Consider the following 16,821-nt stretch of genomic DNA (forward strand, 5'->3'; position numbering starts at 1 on the left):
TGTTAAAAATCAATTGTCTATATGCATAGATTTAATTTGGGACTACATATTGTTTTCCATTTATCTACTTTTCTATCTATATACCAATACCATACTACCTTGATTATTGTAACTTTATAATTAGCTTTAAAATCAGGTAATGTAAATCAGTCTTCCAATCTACCAGGGCAGTATATCACTCCATTTATTTGAGTCTTCTTTAATTTCTCTCAATAATGTGTGTGTGTGTGTATGTGTGTGTGTGTGCTGTTTTCTGTATATGGATTTTGCACATATTTTTCAGATTTACACCTATTATATTTTGTTGCTCTATTAACTGGTATTTTTAGAAATTTCTATTTCCAATTGCTTGTAACTAGCATATGGATGAACAATTGATTTTTGTGCATTGATCACTCAACATTACTAAACTCATATATTAATTTTAGTAGCTTTTTGTTAATTCTATAGGATTTTCTACATGATGATTATGTGTGCAAATACTGGATTTTGCTTCCTCCTTTACATTCTCAATGCCCTTTTCCCCCCTTTTTCTTGACTTACTGAACTGACTAGAATCTCTAGTGTGATGTCAAATGGAATTATTGAGACATCCTTGCTTTTTTCCTGATCTGAAGGGGAAATAGTCTTTTACCATAAAGTATGGTATTAGCTGTGGGTTTTCCATAGATGCGTTTTTCAGTCCCTTCCACTGATCCATGGGGTTCTCTCTGTGCTTTTCTCCTCTTTGGTACTTTGCGCCATGGTATCTGGCTTCCTTGGCTTCCTCAGATTACCAACTCTCTATCTTCCCAATTCATGGAGACTGCCAGTTCCTTGTCCCTGAATTCCAGCCTGGAAATTCTCCAAAGTACTAAGCTCACCTCCTTTGACTCATCTCTCTCAGGGACCATTTTCTTGTGCTGCCTGCTGTCTCATATCTTAAAACTATTGTTTGATATCTTTATCTGTTGTTTTAGTTGTTTTAAACAGGAGGGTAAATTCTGTTCCTGTTATTCTATCTTGACCTGAATTCTCGTATCTTTTCAATAGCACATTTTTCTCTTTTACTTAACTATGTTCCTTGAGGAAAGGTACCATGACATTTCTGTCTTTTCCTTCAGCAGCTGGCACAATTCACTGCATACAGTAAGCATCACTTCATGTTTGTTAAATAACTGAATACATGATAGCTGGGCAAACATGCTATATTGATCAGTCTGTTTATATTAACACAGTGTTCATGAGGGAATTTATCTATGGCAAGATAGCCACAGATAAGCCAGTCAGCACGTGTTATTGATTTAAGTATGTATGTACTCTAACATCTTTTTTCATTAGTGATGTTAATTCCAACAACAACTAAAGTATATTAACTCTAACCAGCAAAGGTATTTCAAAGTTCATGGTATGTCCTTATTAGTGTATCCATCATAGTAATGCTGCCTGGTGATGTGAACCAAGGTGTATAACTCATAAATAGGGAATCCTTATCATCTTGGTGATTTTTATATTTATGAGCACTTTTCCACAAAAAAACAGAGGCCAAGCAAAAGAGAAGCTACATTTATCAATAGGAAATTCTCAGAAAGTTATTATAATAAGTTCATGCAATTTAATGGTAGCCTGAGGTTTCCCAAAGCTTAAGTAGGAAAAATCAGGGAAAATCAACATTCTCTTCCATGAATTATATATAACAGTGCTTTCCCAAAGCAACTATTGGGAATACTTATAAAACCTAGTAAATGAAATATGTGAGGTGTTGAGGACAGATAGGTAGTTTTACTATTGTATTTTTTTTTTTTTCAATTTGAAAGTAGTCACTGTTTATTAATTGACCAAATGACAAAATAATAATGGTAGATACCTTAGTTCATCCCTCTAATGATCCTATTGATCTGGACTTCCTTGTTGCCAGCATACCCCCTTCTACAAAATGGGGTGGTCTTTTTCTTAATTCCGTCTCTGGGAGAAGACAATTTGAAGGGCCACAGGAAGTTGTCTGCTTCTTTGAAGCATTTCCCCAGTATAGATCTCATATATCAGGTCCTCTGTGCAGATGCAGCCATATTTACCAAGAGATCGTGCAATCAAAGCATTATCTTTCAAGGCAATCTGTTTCTTATTGATTTTGCCATTACCATGCAGTATCAGTTCATTCACTGACTTCAGGTTCGAGTACTACCATGCCATATGTGTTTCCACAATTCTCAGTGTGTTAACTGAGAACTTGTTGAGCTTAACAAAGATGCCATTGAAGATTTGGTGAAGGTGAAGAAGGTGCAACATTTTTCAGACCTTTGGGCACACACCACTGAGACTTCTGATACTGATGACAAATCCAGTTTGAGTTCTGCAGGTACATGGAGGTTGTGGGCCTGTCTTGCCATTATAGCCATTCAAATTTCGGTTCTATACATCTTCCTATATTCCTTGTAATAGTGCTTAGCTTTTCAAAAGTGAGCTTCCTCTTTGCCTTTTGGAGCATCAACAAACTTCTTTTGCAAGTGCTTGATTTTCAGCTTGGCAAAATTTATTTGCTTTTACTTAAGGGTTTCTGGCACACTAGGAACCTTCTTCTTCTCTTTGACACCCTCCATGTCAGTCAGAAAAGAGGACTATTGTATTTTTTAAGCTCTTATTATGTAAGAAAGATCAAGGATGTTACCAATGATTGTAAATTATCAATAAATTAGCTTATTTACATTAACAGGAAAATTTGAACTGAAAAATACCTTGGAAACTGCACATTTTTAGCAGCTTTATGTCAGTTTACAATGGTTAATATTAAATTTTAATTCTAGATTTCTTAAAAATATATTTTTAAAAGTGTGCTTCATTCTTTTAAAGCAACATCAGCAACAAAGTGCTGTTTGGAGATTAGGAGATTCCACATACTAATGACAGTTTTTAATGTTATATAAACCATTATTGAAAACTAAAAGCAACTTGAAAAATAAATTAGTATTTTCAGGTGAGAACATAATATAGACAACAAAAATATTAAAAGAATCTTATTTTGTTTGTAACTTATTCGGATGTACTTATATACTATTTGATGTAAAAAAATTAGCTACTGGACTAATTAGGAACTTTAAAATTCCATTTAATATGTATAGCTCTATACTTCACAATAAATAAGTGCAAGATAAACTTGCATGAAAGTTTTTGTCACTATCTCTTTTTTCTTTAAAATAGAGGGACTTGTTTAATAACTGTTTGGATTCAACAGTTAATCAAAATGCAATATACCAGCATTGGGTTGACTTTAACAATGGGGATTTATTAACTTAGAATTTACAGTTCTTAGGCCATGAAAATGTCCACCTCAAAGCACCAGCAGGATGATACCTGGACTCTAAAGACTGGCTGCTGGCATCTGGGGCTCCTCTGCACATGGCAAGCACATGGTGATGCCTGCTGGCCCTTTTCTCCTGGGTTTTGTTGCCTCAGGTTTTGACTTTTCTGTTTGTGGCTTTTTCTTTAAACTCTCTAACATTTCTCTGGGTGTTTCTCTGTGAGCTTCTCTTAATTTCATCTCTAGCATTTGTGTGACTTTCATCATCTTATAAAGGATTCCAGTAGAAGGATTAAGACTGAAATAACCTAATCAAAAGGTCCCACCTGTTACAGGTCTGCTGCACCCACAGGAATGAATTAAAAGAACATGGCCTTTTCTGGGGTGCATAATAGCTTCAAACTACCACAATAGCCAAAACATATTTTTATGTGCCCAATACAAGCTTACAATATTTGAATTGTTCAATAAATGATGACCATCTGATAAACAAAGTATACTTCTTCATAATTGTATTTGCTAAATTAAAGTTACTTGGAAAAGAATCTCTCAGATTACCTTCAGTGACTGGGATTTATTTCAAAAGATATTTAACCATGGGTCTTGATGTTACAGTTCCAGGTTGTTAGCTTTATTTCCTGTCTTTGAGTATATCACCCACCCTCCTACCTACAAAACTTTGTAGACTAAGCTATTAGGAGTGAGACTCTGTACTTGGTCAAAAGTGTTTTCATCTAGAGCATTTGATGGGAAAACTATAGAAAATCCATTTGTATCTGCTTCTGATAGCATGGAACTGTCATCTTGACTTCATAGATACCTCATTAGTATATGGACATATAATCTTAAAACACTGAATACACTGAATATATGTATCAGTCTGCTCCACTCAGGAAATGAACAAACAACAAACAAACAAAAAACATCACTGAGAGTTTTAAAAAATAGAAGGAATTAATGCAGGGTATTGGTTTTATAGCTAAAGGAAGAGGCTGAGGAGTCAAGCACGGAAGGATGAGGCAACTTAGAGAAGAGGAGCAACAGGAAGTTGTTTTCATCCCAAAGAGAAGGCAGCATTGTTGCAGCACAAGATTGGGTCCCCAGGCAGAAGCTGGCATCACAGCTAGCTTGTCCAGTGGAGGCTGGAGTAATGGAAGACAAGCAGCCCTTGTTGTATGCACCACTGAAGGCAGAGAATGATGGAGTTTAGTCTTCTGTTGGCTTACCATAGCTAGAGGTCCTGTGACATAGGAACCTGGGTAATGAAGCTTGTAGGGGTCAGTTTCCTGCCACACAGAGCTGGGCAGGGAAGCTAAAGGGAATGGAAATGGAGACAAAGAAGATCTTTCATAGCCACTACTTTTAATTTATCTGCTCCATTATCACCCAGGTTCAGGCCCTAAATATCATGCACCTTGCATATTGTAAACTTGTAACAATTATCTCTGACACTAGTTGGAAACTCCTCAGCTATTATGGGTACAGTAAAGTCATTTATTTAATCCAACTAAAGGAATAGGTTTTCTCATTTGCTAGAGGATAAAGTTTAAGCCTATAAGACTGATGTTTTCAGTCCCAGAATCAGGTTCAAAATATCTTTTAAATTATCTTTCATTATTTGCCTACTTAATTGTTGTGCCCCTGCGAGATATAACCAGAAAGGTGGTGTTGGAGGGAACAAACCAAAAATCAATACAATGTTGAACCACATCAATAACAGAAACTCAATAAGTATTTACTGAATAAATGAAATAATGAATAGTAAAACAGTTATTAAAGTCGGAAGTCTTTAGTAAAAGGTATTATTAGCCAAATGTCAAATTTATTTCTTGCATATAAATAATAGGAGTATGGAAATATTTTAAGGTTTTAATGTTCTTTTTTGATTCAAGGGTACAGTATCGCTTTCATTCTCTGATTTATTACAAAGAAGTCAACAATGGCTTCCTAAATTGCATAAAAATGATCATAATTTAAAATGTTTAGAACTTGAAGGGATAATTATAAATAGCTAAAAGTACAAACATAGAGAATTTGAAACAAAGCAAAATATCATTTATTAATGACTAGGCAGTAAATAAGCCTTTTCTGAATATATAAATCAATAATCAACTAAGGAACCAAAAAGCAATTGCCTATTTGATTATAATTATATATTCATCTCCCCTCCATATTGGGCTTCTACTGGTATTAATTGTTCAACTTGAGGTATTTTTAGTGTTCTAAAGAACCACCTATTGCTATATCCTTGCCTGTATCAATCTTCATTGGATATGCAGCAGTAAATTATTTTTTCTATATATTGGGCTGATATTTAAAAGTTAGGAATAGATATCTTTGGTCAGATGTATGCCTTTTCACTTTTGAAACAGATTTCTCCTTGATTTTGTAGACAGACTGAGGAAAATCCCTATCTATACTTTTCTGAAAAGATTATATAAGGATACTTGGGCATGGCAAAAGCCTAGGGTCTACATACTAACGTGGTGTAGATTTAGGCATTAGTCCTTTGTCAGGAGTATTTGCAGCCAAAACATTACTTCAGAGTCAAGAAGACTTCCAACAGTTAGGGAAGTGGACCATACTCTTTCTCCTTGAGATGGAGCAATTAAAATATTTTCAAGACCAGGGTGGTGCCCATTGAGGTGTGCTATGATGGAAACCCATCAGGCCTGACCTCATATTTAGAGGATATTTCCCAGTATGGAAGAGAGATTCTGGACTGGCGACTTCTCTTGACGTTGTGTTAGAGAGGGCTGGGTTTGACACAGTTTATGCTGGAATCTCCCTATGATTGTGGCACACTTGGAAAGATGAGAGAAAGCAAGTTGAAAAATCTGATCTTTGAAAGCTGTGATAGGATTTTTTTTTGGTCGTGGGGCATCCTGTGAGGATGTTCAAAGAATGAACAGCTGCAATGAAAATGCCTGACCTCAAACAGACTACTGGGCTTCCTTCATTTCCGCCTAACTCAAAGCTTCAGGTCTATGGCAATTCCTGTTGCTTATGGCCCTGCACCAGACATCTGACCTCCTCTGAACTTCAGCCAGGGAAGCAATCTGGAACTGAGAACATTTAATCATGAAGAAAGGCTATGAGAAAGCCAACTACTGCAGAAATTTGGCTTACTGATGTACACCTGAGTTCTCACTCTGCCCATACTAGGCAGACCAGGAAGGAAGAGGGATAAATTTCATTAACCCAGGCCAACCAAGCTGGGTCAGATTCTTTTGTGTTACTGAATTTCCGCCATGAGAGCAGATAAGGGTCCAGAGCTGTCATAATGTGAACATTATTTTTAACTGTGACTTTTGTACTCAAGGCAAAAAATAGCGTATGTATTTCAAACATATATACTGAATTTCTGACTTTTAGAAAAATTAAACCCAATACACTCTAATTTTTTAAGATAACTTCTTTCTAATGAATGTACCATTACTTATTTTATAAATTGCCATCAGAGTTGTTTCTTTTAACAATGTATATTTTAGTAAATGTTTTTAATCCCATTTACAAAGAAACATTAAAAAATTGTAAATAAATAATTTTTGGTGGGCCCTTCTTATGTTATACACTTTTTTTTGTATTATTTTGTATTATTATTGTTGTTCTCTGGGATGTTGAAAAGGCGATATCAGACAAACAGGATGAAAATTCAAACTGTTATGGGAAAAAGAAAAACAAAAACAAAACCTCTTAGGCATCAGGTACTTTGGGCTCTAATCATAGCTCTGCCATTAACTAGTTGAGTACAGCCTTGAATAAATCACCTAGCTTCATTGGGAATTTGAATAAATGAATTGTACTAGATGACTTCCAAGAACTCTTTCAGCTCTAAAAGCTCAAAAATTTCTTGCATGTTCATTTGTTACAAATATTTTATTTACCCAGAAGCATCTCATTTTAAAAAATGCTGCCACAGCAGGATATACCACGTCTACCAGATATTAAATTAATCAGATAGTAAAATTAATGATTTGGTTCAGAGTAGGGGGTTGTCAAAACAATTAAGGGTTCTTAATGTATCAGGATGGAGTTTCAAATTTTTTGACAACTTAATAACAGCCAAGCATACTGATTTTACTCTTTATCCCCTTATCAAAAAATTATAAGCTACTCATATACAATTAAAAAAGAGCAATTCTTTTCAAGCACTCCAAGTACTCATAAAATATATTTTATTTATTAGCAGGCTGTGGTTACCACATGAAAAGTTGAATTAAATCATGGTTTCAACAAGGTAAAATCTGTCATTTCCCAAAGAATATATTTCTCTTTCAATATTCTGAAAAAATTCTGACTTTTTTCCATAGTGATTTTCATGCTTCAGAGAACTTTAATGAATTCTTAATTCTTTCCTATCAGAGGGATTTTTTACTTATAAATTTTATCTCATAAATATATATTCAATAAATTCTTCGTTATTTCCAAAGTACTTCTCAGATGCACATGTTAAAAGTAATACCATCATAAAATAATATCATTTAGGTAAGCTGTTAAAGTACAACATCCACAGTAGTAGCCTTTGATTTTCTGGAACCTTACTACTCAATGCTGTACCATGGGCCAGCATCGTTGGCATTTTCTGGGAGTTTTTCAGTAGTGCAGACTCTCAGTCTCACCCCTGGTCTCCAGAGTGAAGGCAATTCATATGCACATTCAAGTTTGAGAAACAGTGGTCAAAAGTTGATGCTGATGCTTCTGATATGAGGACCACCTTTTGCATAACAAGGTGATGGTGAGTAGTTTATTTGGGCAGCCCTTATGTTTGTTTGTTTGTTTGTTTGTTTTTCCCCCATGTTTTCTCCTGGGGTAGCATTGAAATAATGGCTAATACAGATACCTTTTCTACTAAAATAATGCTGAAAGTTGGCACTTATTAATGGTCTTAGTTATACAGAAGAATTTTTGTGTTAACCCAGGATGGAGATGTTTTTGAAGTTAGTGTAAGTCACCTAGATGGCACACTGAGTGTATTTTCACTCCATTCTGAAAGTAAAATTATAATCTGTTGATCACATCTGAAATAAAAATTGTTCATTTCTATGGAATATCACAAGGATAGTAATTGTAGATCAATTGTTTCAAAGTATTTTAGGCTTGGATACCCAACCATTAAACACCCATAGATATTGTGTAACTACATCTAAGGGGCAGATGTTGGCTCAGAATGTGCTGAATACAATCCTTATGGAGTATAGTATACAATTTCCTACATCTATTTTCACTTCTGGTTACCTCCCTCATTCTAAGATATTCATGCTTTGGATAGAAAATCCTGTGATGTCATTTGAGGGAAAATTACGGTGTGAGCTTGGTTTATTACAGTCCAGAAAATGTTCATGTTCATTTGTAATGTGCCCAAGGAAAGTGAAAAGGAGAGATTTGAAAAATGAAAGAGCTCATATAAATAAAAAAGAGCATTTCCAGATGAGAGAAATTGATATATGGTATGACATGATACGATGTGTGGTAGGATATGACATAATATAACAAGGCTCTTGCTGGAAAAGGCTGAGCCCAAAAGGTAAAATAAAGGAAAGAGAGAAGGTGGCAAATTGAGGGATGTTTATGCTTCCTCACCTTTCTACTTACTCTTCTTAATAAAAGATGGGTTTGGGAAGATACCAATGAAGAATGAAGATACAGAGAAAAAAGAATGTAACAGGAGAAGGATAGAGATGGAAGATTAAAGAAAAAGCCAAAGAAATGAAGGAGAATGAGGCAAATAGACAAGTGATGAATATTTATAAGGAGTAGAGGAAACAGGAATAAGGTTTGTCTCACTTCAGATTTGTTCTCATTAGGCAAAAATGAAAAGATTCATAATAACATTAGCTAATATTTATTGATTGCTTATACAAATAGGCAGAGTTCTACGTACTCTGCATGTATAAACCCATTTCATGTTCATAAGAAGCCTAAGAAGTAGATAGAAATCCCTCTTTTTAGATAAGAAAATGAAGGCAGAGAAAGATTAAGTAGTTAGCCTAGGGTCATATAGCTAGTTAGTTGCAGAGCTAGGATTTAACTTGGAATGTTTGGCTGTAGAATTATTGCTATTAATCACATGTTATTGAGGTTTCTAGTGTATAACTATCATCCTCCTTCAAGATACTGTTTTTCTAGAATTGAAACATATTGTTTTTCTTTTTTATGAGGAGGTTTGTTTCCCACCCAAACTATTGGCTGTTTTTGAAAGGCAAAGTAAGAAAGGCCTGGGTTTTAGTCTCAGACAGACCAGGATTCCACCACTTGCTACTTTCCTCATCCACTGACAAATTATTTAATCTTCCTTCACCTCAAGTTTCTCATTTGTACATATCTTGTTTCCAATGTTTGATGTGAAGCCATATAGAATAAAAAATTTGACACAATGCTTGAGGTTGGGTAGACCTCAAAAATGGCAGTATTGCTGTTGTTATTATTTCTGAGATTGCTCTTGTCAGTCTTAACATACTGCCAATTACTGTTGATTAAATATTCTTGGTCAATCTCTTCTGTCTTCCCTATTAGCATATGAACTCCCTGAAAGCATGAATGAGGTGTCTTCAACCTGTAATACAGTGTCTGGAATAGAGGACCTGCTTAACAGGTGCCTGAATGGATGGCTGCTAAGCATATCCCTCTCAACCTCTAACTTTAAAATTGAGCCTATGGAACGTCCTTTTCCTGAATTCAGTAAGCCTCCCTATTTTGGGATTTTTGGACCCATCTAGTGTATCCACTATCTTTTCTAAGTTTGTGTGCTATGTATTTCTCTTTCTATCTTTATCTAATAATGGACAAAAATGTTTTCCTTTGAATGTCAGCCGAATCTATCTGTTTGTGTGTTGATGAGTACAAAATTAAGCTGTGAAGGTGAGAAAACAAAAGACCTGTTTCGTTTCCCTGGGCATAATGGGTGTGACAAGTTTGCTTTGTGAGTTCTGTGCTTGTCTGTCAGTAACCATGGAAAGTTTAGGTAATCAGGACAGCATGTAGAATCATCTTCATTAATTCAAAGCATCTGGTCACTTTTAATGAAAGGAGGGTAGCACACTGACTATAATGACTACAATTCAGAAAGGTCAGTCAAGAAAACTCCCATTGGCAGGTACAAACAATTGGAAAGAAAGGTACAAAAAATATGATAGTTTTGAGCACTGAGCTATCCATTTTGGCCTAGTTTACCCTTCTCTAGTTTGACTTCTATTCCACACACTCAGCCTTACTGTGTATTTGTAGAAGAAGATATTATCTGAATAATTTGTGTTCTTAATTTGACAAAAGGAACACTGCTACCATCAAGTTATCATAATATTTTCATAACAATTAATTTTATAATTGTATCCTTAATTTAAGTGATTTTAGCACATAATCTTAAACTTAAAATAAAGGAATTTTGGGGAATTAAAAATGATTAACTTTAATCTATAAAAACAGTTTTCCTGTGATTTTATTAAAAGTAGGCAAGTGGTACAGCAGTGATTTCTCAGTAATGAAAATTCCATTTATTGTAGCACTTGTATCTTGGCTTTATATTTACTATCCATGCTTTCCCCAAATATATTGCATAATAAAATGGAATATCCAGACAGAACTTTTTTTTTTTTTGGCTGTTTGATGTATATCATCAGTGAAACCATCTCCTCTTTGCAGTCATTGGTAATTATACTGTATTGCTTCAAAATATATCTGCATTTGGGTTTCCGTTTTTATGTTTCCCTTAAAGCAATTTGCAAATGAAGTAAATTCCTATTGTAGTGCTCTATTTTTCTTTTTCCTTGTGCTATAGTCATCATAAAAATTATGCAATCTGGTAAATAGTGAAAGCATGCAATGAATAGATCTAATCAGTTCCTGAGATACAGGAATTTTCATACATTATAAAAGCAGAAGTTTGATTAGCATAATTCCTCTGGCCAGGGTAATTTGTTAGTGTGAGAATTAGATTTAAGTTTAGTTTTCACACAGGGTGGGGGCAGCTCAGGGGAATGGCAGAGGGTCAAGAAGCCAAGCTATAATCCACGGCTGGTCCTCCTGTTTATCTGCCCACTGTCCTTGCAAGGTGGGGGGGGTGGGGCGTAGAGGTTCCTAAAATAGCTTCATAAGTTGTTACCAAACTAGCTCAGAGGGCTCTGCAGTTAAAGAACAAAGGAAAGAAGGGTGTAGACTCGTTTCAAATGTTTCAAGTTCGCCCCAGAGACTTTTTTTCAAATGTTTCCAATTTGGGCAGGCTGCATGTTTCATATTTGCCTGGACTAGTTAGGTTTGTCAAACAGAATGTAACCTCTGGACTATCCAGCCACTGGAGAAATAGGGGAGGGACTTGTGGTTAGGCTTAGGGAATAAATACTGCTGGGTCTATTGTTCTGTGTGCCAACCCCCCCTAACATTTTGGTTGGGTGCCCACTCTTGCAAGATAGTGAATAAATTCTTTTCTTCTCCACAATTGGGTGAGCATTTATTCCTTTTAGGAATAGTGCTTGTTTCTCACACTAGTAAGAGCCAAATCTAAGAAAATAGAAGCCCCTTATCCTACTTGATTAAATGTTTCTTTTCTCTGAGGCCCATTAATGAACTTATTGAAAGTTCAGTGATGTAATACCTACTATGCTCCAGGCACCGCCATGGGTACAAAAGGCATTTTTCCTGTAGTGTCTTTCCTTCAGGGCAGCCTAGAGCCCACCCACCATGAGATTTGCTTACCACTGGGCCTTGCAGGCAACAGTAAGGACTTTGGATTTCATCCTTTTTCCTATCAGAAGGTAATAGTGCCACTTTGGACAGGTTTTTTGTTTTTTCATTCATTCATTCAATACACATTTAATGATGAGCCTTCATGTTCCTGCTATTGCTGTAGGTGCTGGGGATAGAGTAATGAACAGGACAGATGAAGATCCTGCTTTTACTCAGTAGTTTACATTTTAGTCGGTCTGTCTTATATTCTCTGGATCTATCTCCTCTCTAAAATGTGTTAAATTATGTGTCTCTTAAGGTGTGGTGAGAAGTAAACTGGGTAACAGACATGAGATCCTAGATAGTTAATATGTGAAATATAAATGCTCAATAAATATTAATTTCTATCCCTTCAAATAAAGAGAAGTTAAAATCAATGAAAAAATGTCTCTCATAATAGAACATTATGAATTTGTTGCAATAACATAATATGTTGATATTTTAACATTGGTGATAATGCGAAAGATAATACCAAAGCCTTACTGAAATCATTAATAATTTCACTTTGATGAGAAATTCTTTGAATATTGTTAAAGCCAACAATATATTAACTTTAAAACTTCAGGACATATGACATAATATTAAGATTCTTTTAGAAGCTTCAAAATGTTTTCCTCCAGTAATAGTCAAAGTCTGCTCTCAGGATGGCATTCAAGCCATTCCTTTGCAAATTAGTAATTTTCTTGAATTTAATAAGTTTCAAACATTATAATTAGAAGGTTACAATTCTAATTTTAACTTTTTAAATAAGTTTTTTTTTTATTTTAGAATAGTTTTGGATTTATATGAAAGTGGTGAAGGTAGTAGAGAGTTCCCATATACCTCTACACAAGTTCACTGGTAATAAGCATTTTACATGAGCACTGTCCATATGTCACAGTTAATGAATCAATATGGAGAAATTATTATTAACTGAAGTTTATCCTTTATTCACATTTTCTTAGTTTCCACTTAGTGTCTGTTTTCCGTTCCAGGATCCAGTCCTGGATATCAGCTTGCATTTAGTTGTCATGTCTTAGGGTCCTCTTGGCTTTGACAATTTCTCAGACTTTCCTCATTTCTGACGACTTTAAGTTTTGAGGAGTCAGGTATTTTGTAGAATGTCCCATTAATTGGGATTTCTCTGATGCTTTCCTCATAAGACTGGGATGATGAGTTTGGGGAGCGAGACCACAGAAGTGAAGGGCCATTCTCCTCACATTATACAAGGGGTACCTACTATCAGAATGACATCATTGTTGATGCTAATCTTTATTATTATTTTATTTCATTTTTAATTTTATTTTTAATTTTTATTTTTTTAACCAATGTTAATCTTGATCACATGGCTAAAACAGTGTTTGTCTGGTTTCACCACTGTAAGCTTACTCTTTTTTTTCCTCCTTTACATGTTGTAATTTTTGGAAGGAAGTCACCATGAACAGCCCATACTTTACAGGTGGGAATTATGCTCCACCTCCTTCAGGGTAGAGTATATACGTAGAATATTTGGAATTCTTCTGCACAGGAGATTTGTATATTCTCTCCCATTTATTTATTTATTCAATCATTTATCTATATCAGTATGGACTCAGGGATACTTATTTTATACTTTGGGTTATAATCCAATATTGTTTAAATCTTCTTGCTCAACTTGTTCCAATTTGGGCCCTTGTGAGCTCTTTCAGTTTGCTCCTGTATCCCTTTGACGTATCTTTGCCATTGTTTTTTTGTTTTTATTGTTGACTGTTTTTGTTTTTGTCTTTTTTACTTTCTGACACTATAAGATGCTCCAGACCCATCTTGTATATTTTCTGCCTCAGTCCTAGAATTGGCAGTTTCTCCAGTGATTTCTGGTTCCTTTTGTTGGAGAATGATAGAAACTAAATTCTGGGCACCTAGTATGCTTGTGTTAGTAGAGTGTCATTGTTTCTATGACAAAGCAGTTGTTCTGAGGGGCTTTCCCATGCACTATAGGAAGTTTGGCATTTTCCTTGGTTTCTACCTACTACATGCAAGTAGCATCCTCCTCCCCCAAGTTGTGATAATGAAAAACGTCTCTAGACATTGCCAAACATTCCCTGGGGGACAAAATCACCTTAGGTTGAGAACTCCTGGCTTAAATAAAAAGTCGTATTACTTAAAATATTGAAACAGGGCTCAAATGGTATATTTGATGTGTCTGTTTGGGCTTCTTCCTCTATATTGGCTCCTTTCTCAATCTGACAGATGCTCTAGGCTTACAATTTCATGGTAACCAATCAAGGGAAGACAGAGGACTTTTCTCTTCCAGAAATCCTACAAAGGGTGATCACATTGCATTGGCTCTGGTTGGTTACTTTCCATTCCTAAGATAATCTCTTATTGGCTTACACCAATCAGGTAGCTCTTAGAGCTAGGACCACTAGCCTGAGAGTGAGGAAAGCTTGAATTCTCCAGTCCAAAGGAAACTCAGAGCAAAAGGAAGTAGAGGATTCTAAAGAAGCAACCTACAACTCTTCACCATTGACCTGAAATGGAAAGCCATTTGCAGAGTGTTTAAAAGTGCCTCTGTGCAGCTAAATTATAAGGAGTATAAAAACATATAGTTAGCTATACAATTTATTGTCCAAATAAGTTCACTTGTGTGTGAAAAGTTATGCTATTAATAATTACCCCAGGTAAATATGCAAAACCAGGATGTATGGTTGCTTCATCATTCATCATGATTAGCGTGGGTTACCTTCAGAATTGTCCCTTTCAGGTGTACAGTTCCTATTTCTCCTTTAAAATTAGAAGGGGTCAAAAATATTGATACAAACATTCCTTAAAGACAAAAAAAAAAAGTAACTGCTGTACTGTGATTGAAGAGAAAAGGAAAAGAACCATGGAAATTCAATCCATTTATTCATAGTATTATAATCTCTGTTTCTGAGGTTATTCGGCCTATAGTGTCTTTGCAGTGAGAACTTCTAATGAGCCAAGGAAGGACTTAGGGTGAGGACAAATGGAGAGAGAACATTTAGAAAGTTTCTAAACTGAGAACCGAAGGCAGGGTCCAAGTATTCGCATGGCATACCGGTTGACAGCAGAGAGGCGACCTTTCAGGAGAGCAAAAACTCCTCATTTAGAATCCGAGCTAACAATCCGCCGTTTGTCCAGCTTGCAGACCAAAAGAGCTTGTATTAATGTGTGCTGCTTTTTGCTGGATTCAATATGAAGAGGTTTGTGTTGTAAAACAAACATTTTCTATCAATTAGAGCCCTTCCAAGATTTTACCACCAGGCAACTCAGTTGGCCTAAGCACTTTTGTTCTTTCTCCATTTATTGCATCAGGACTGAAAAGTTGTGCAAGAACTTGAGGCCTTGATAGAGAGGCTAGAAAAAGAGTGGAGGTGAGGTCAGGAGATGGGAAATCTTTGCTGCAATTAAGAGTCACTTAGCTGTTCTGAGATACTTTGAAGTTTCTCTTTGATAAATTTTCTCACCATTTTTTATTATTTACCTCTCTCAACCACTTAATTATTTTTACCTTTAATATGTACCTTAAGTACTGATGAAAAATATTATCTAAAGATATGTTAGAATTTAAGAGTATATTGAATATAGAAAAATAAAAAACCTAAATAACTGCTGCAGTTGGTTATGAATATAAAGTAAGAGATTCCTGTGCCAGTTTCACATATCAAATAGACCCAAATATTTAGGTGGAGTGTATGTAATTTCTCAAGTTCTACTTCCAGCAATGAAATAGGAAGTCAGTTAAAATGAATACTACATAAATAATTCTGAGTACATGTTGAGGCAGGCACCTACCAACATTCTGGAGAGTTAGGTATAATTTTGAAATATAAACTGGCCATGAGACCTGCACTATATATTTCAGTAATCAGAGGTAGGAAAATCTAAAAATAATGCATGATACATTAAAGTTTCTAATAGCTGTATTTAAGGTAAAAAGAAGAGACATTTTAGTCAGAAGAAACTGAATGAAAGCAAATGCTGCAACACCAGAAGGTACATTATACATACCTGAAATAAGATATAAAATAATCAGGAGAATTGTAAGAAAACTTCAGTATAGGATAAATGAAGTTTAAGGAAATTTAAGAACATTTCTTTAGAAACTTCTGAGTAATTTGATACATAGTTGTTCAAATAGGTCCTTTACTTTAGGTATGTGCGTTTAAGTGGAGGTTGAATACTTTAAAAAAGATAGTGGTGGTAGCTGATTAGATTACACATTGTCTTAATTTGCCAGGACTGCTGTAACAAGTACCACAGAGGGCAGGGCTTAAACAACAATAATTTATTGTCTCTCAGTTTTGGGACTAGAAGTCCAAAATCAAGGCCTCAACTGGGGCATGATATTTCTTAAGTATATAACGTTGTGGTGGTAGCTTATAGGCAATCCATAACTCAATCTCTGTCTCCATCCCACAGCCATCTCTCTCCCCATCTGTCTCCTCCTTTGTGTCCAAATTTCCTTGGCTTAATGAGAATTCCAGTCATACTAGATTAAGCCCCACCCTGATTCAGCTTGACCTCACTTTACCTAATCACATCATCAAAGATCCAATTTGTGAATGAGTTCACATCCACAAGACTGGGGGTTAAGCCTTGAACATGTCTTTGTGGGGGACGTGATTCAATCTGTAACACATGTTTTCTGCTATATTCATTTTATCTTGAAGTGAAAGGGCTTCATTGTGGATTCTGAAAAATTTTAACCTTGTTTTCCAACTTTATAATCTCAAACACTGTTAAGAGTTTTTAAAGATATAGTTTAAGAAAGATTTCAGACAGTTTAGAAAAATAGACAGATATGGATAATTGATATTCTACACACTGTGTAATTTTAAAAG

At 35.3% G+C, this 16,821-nt stretch overlaps 1 pseudogene; it reads right to left on the reverse strand.

Annotated features, from left to right (window-relative positions):
- Window positions 1-1,847: 1,847 nt before the first annotated feature.
- LOC119513463 overlaps window positions 1,848-16,821 on the reverse strand; it is a 32,621-nt pseudogene continuing 17,647 nt past the window's right edge.

Source organism: Choloepus didactylus, chromosome 2 (assembly GCF_015220235.1).
Source record: "Choloepus didactylus isolate mChoDid1 chromosome 2, mChoDid1.pri, whole genome shotgun sequence".
Classification (NCBI taxonomy): domain Eukaryota; kingdom Metazoa; phylum Chordata; class Mammalia; order Pilosa; family Megalonychidae; genus Choloepus; species Choloepus didactylus.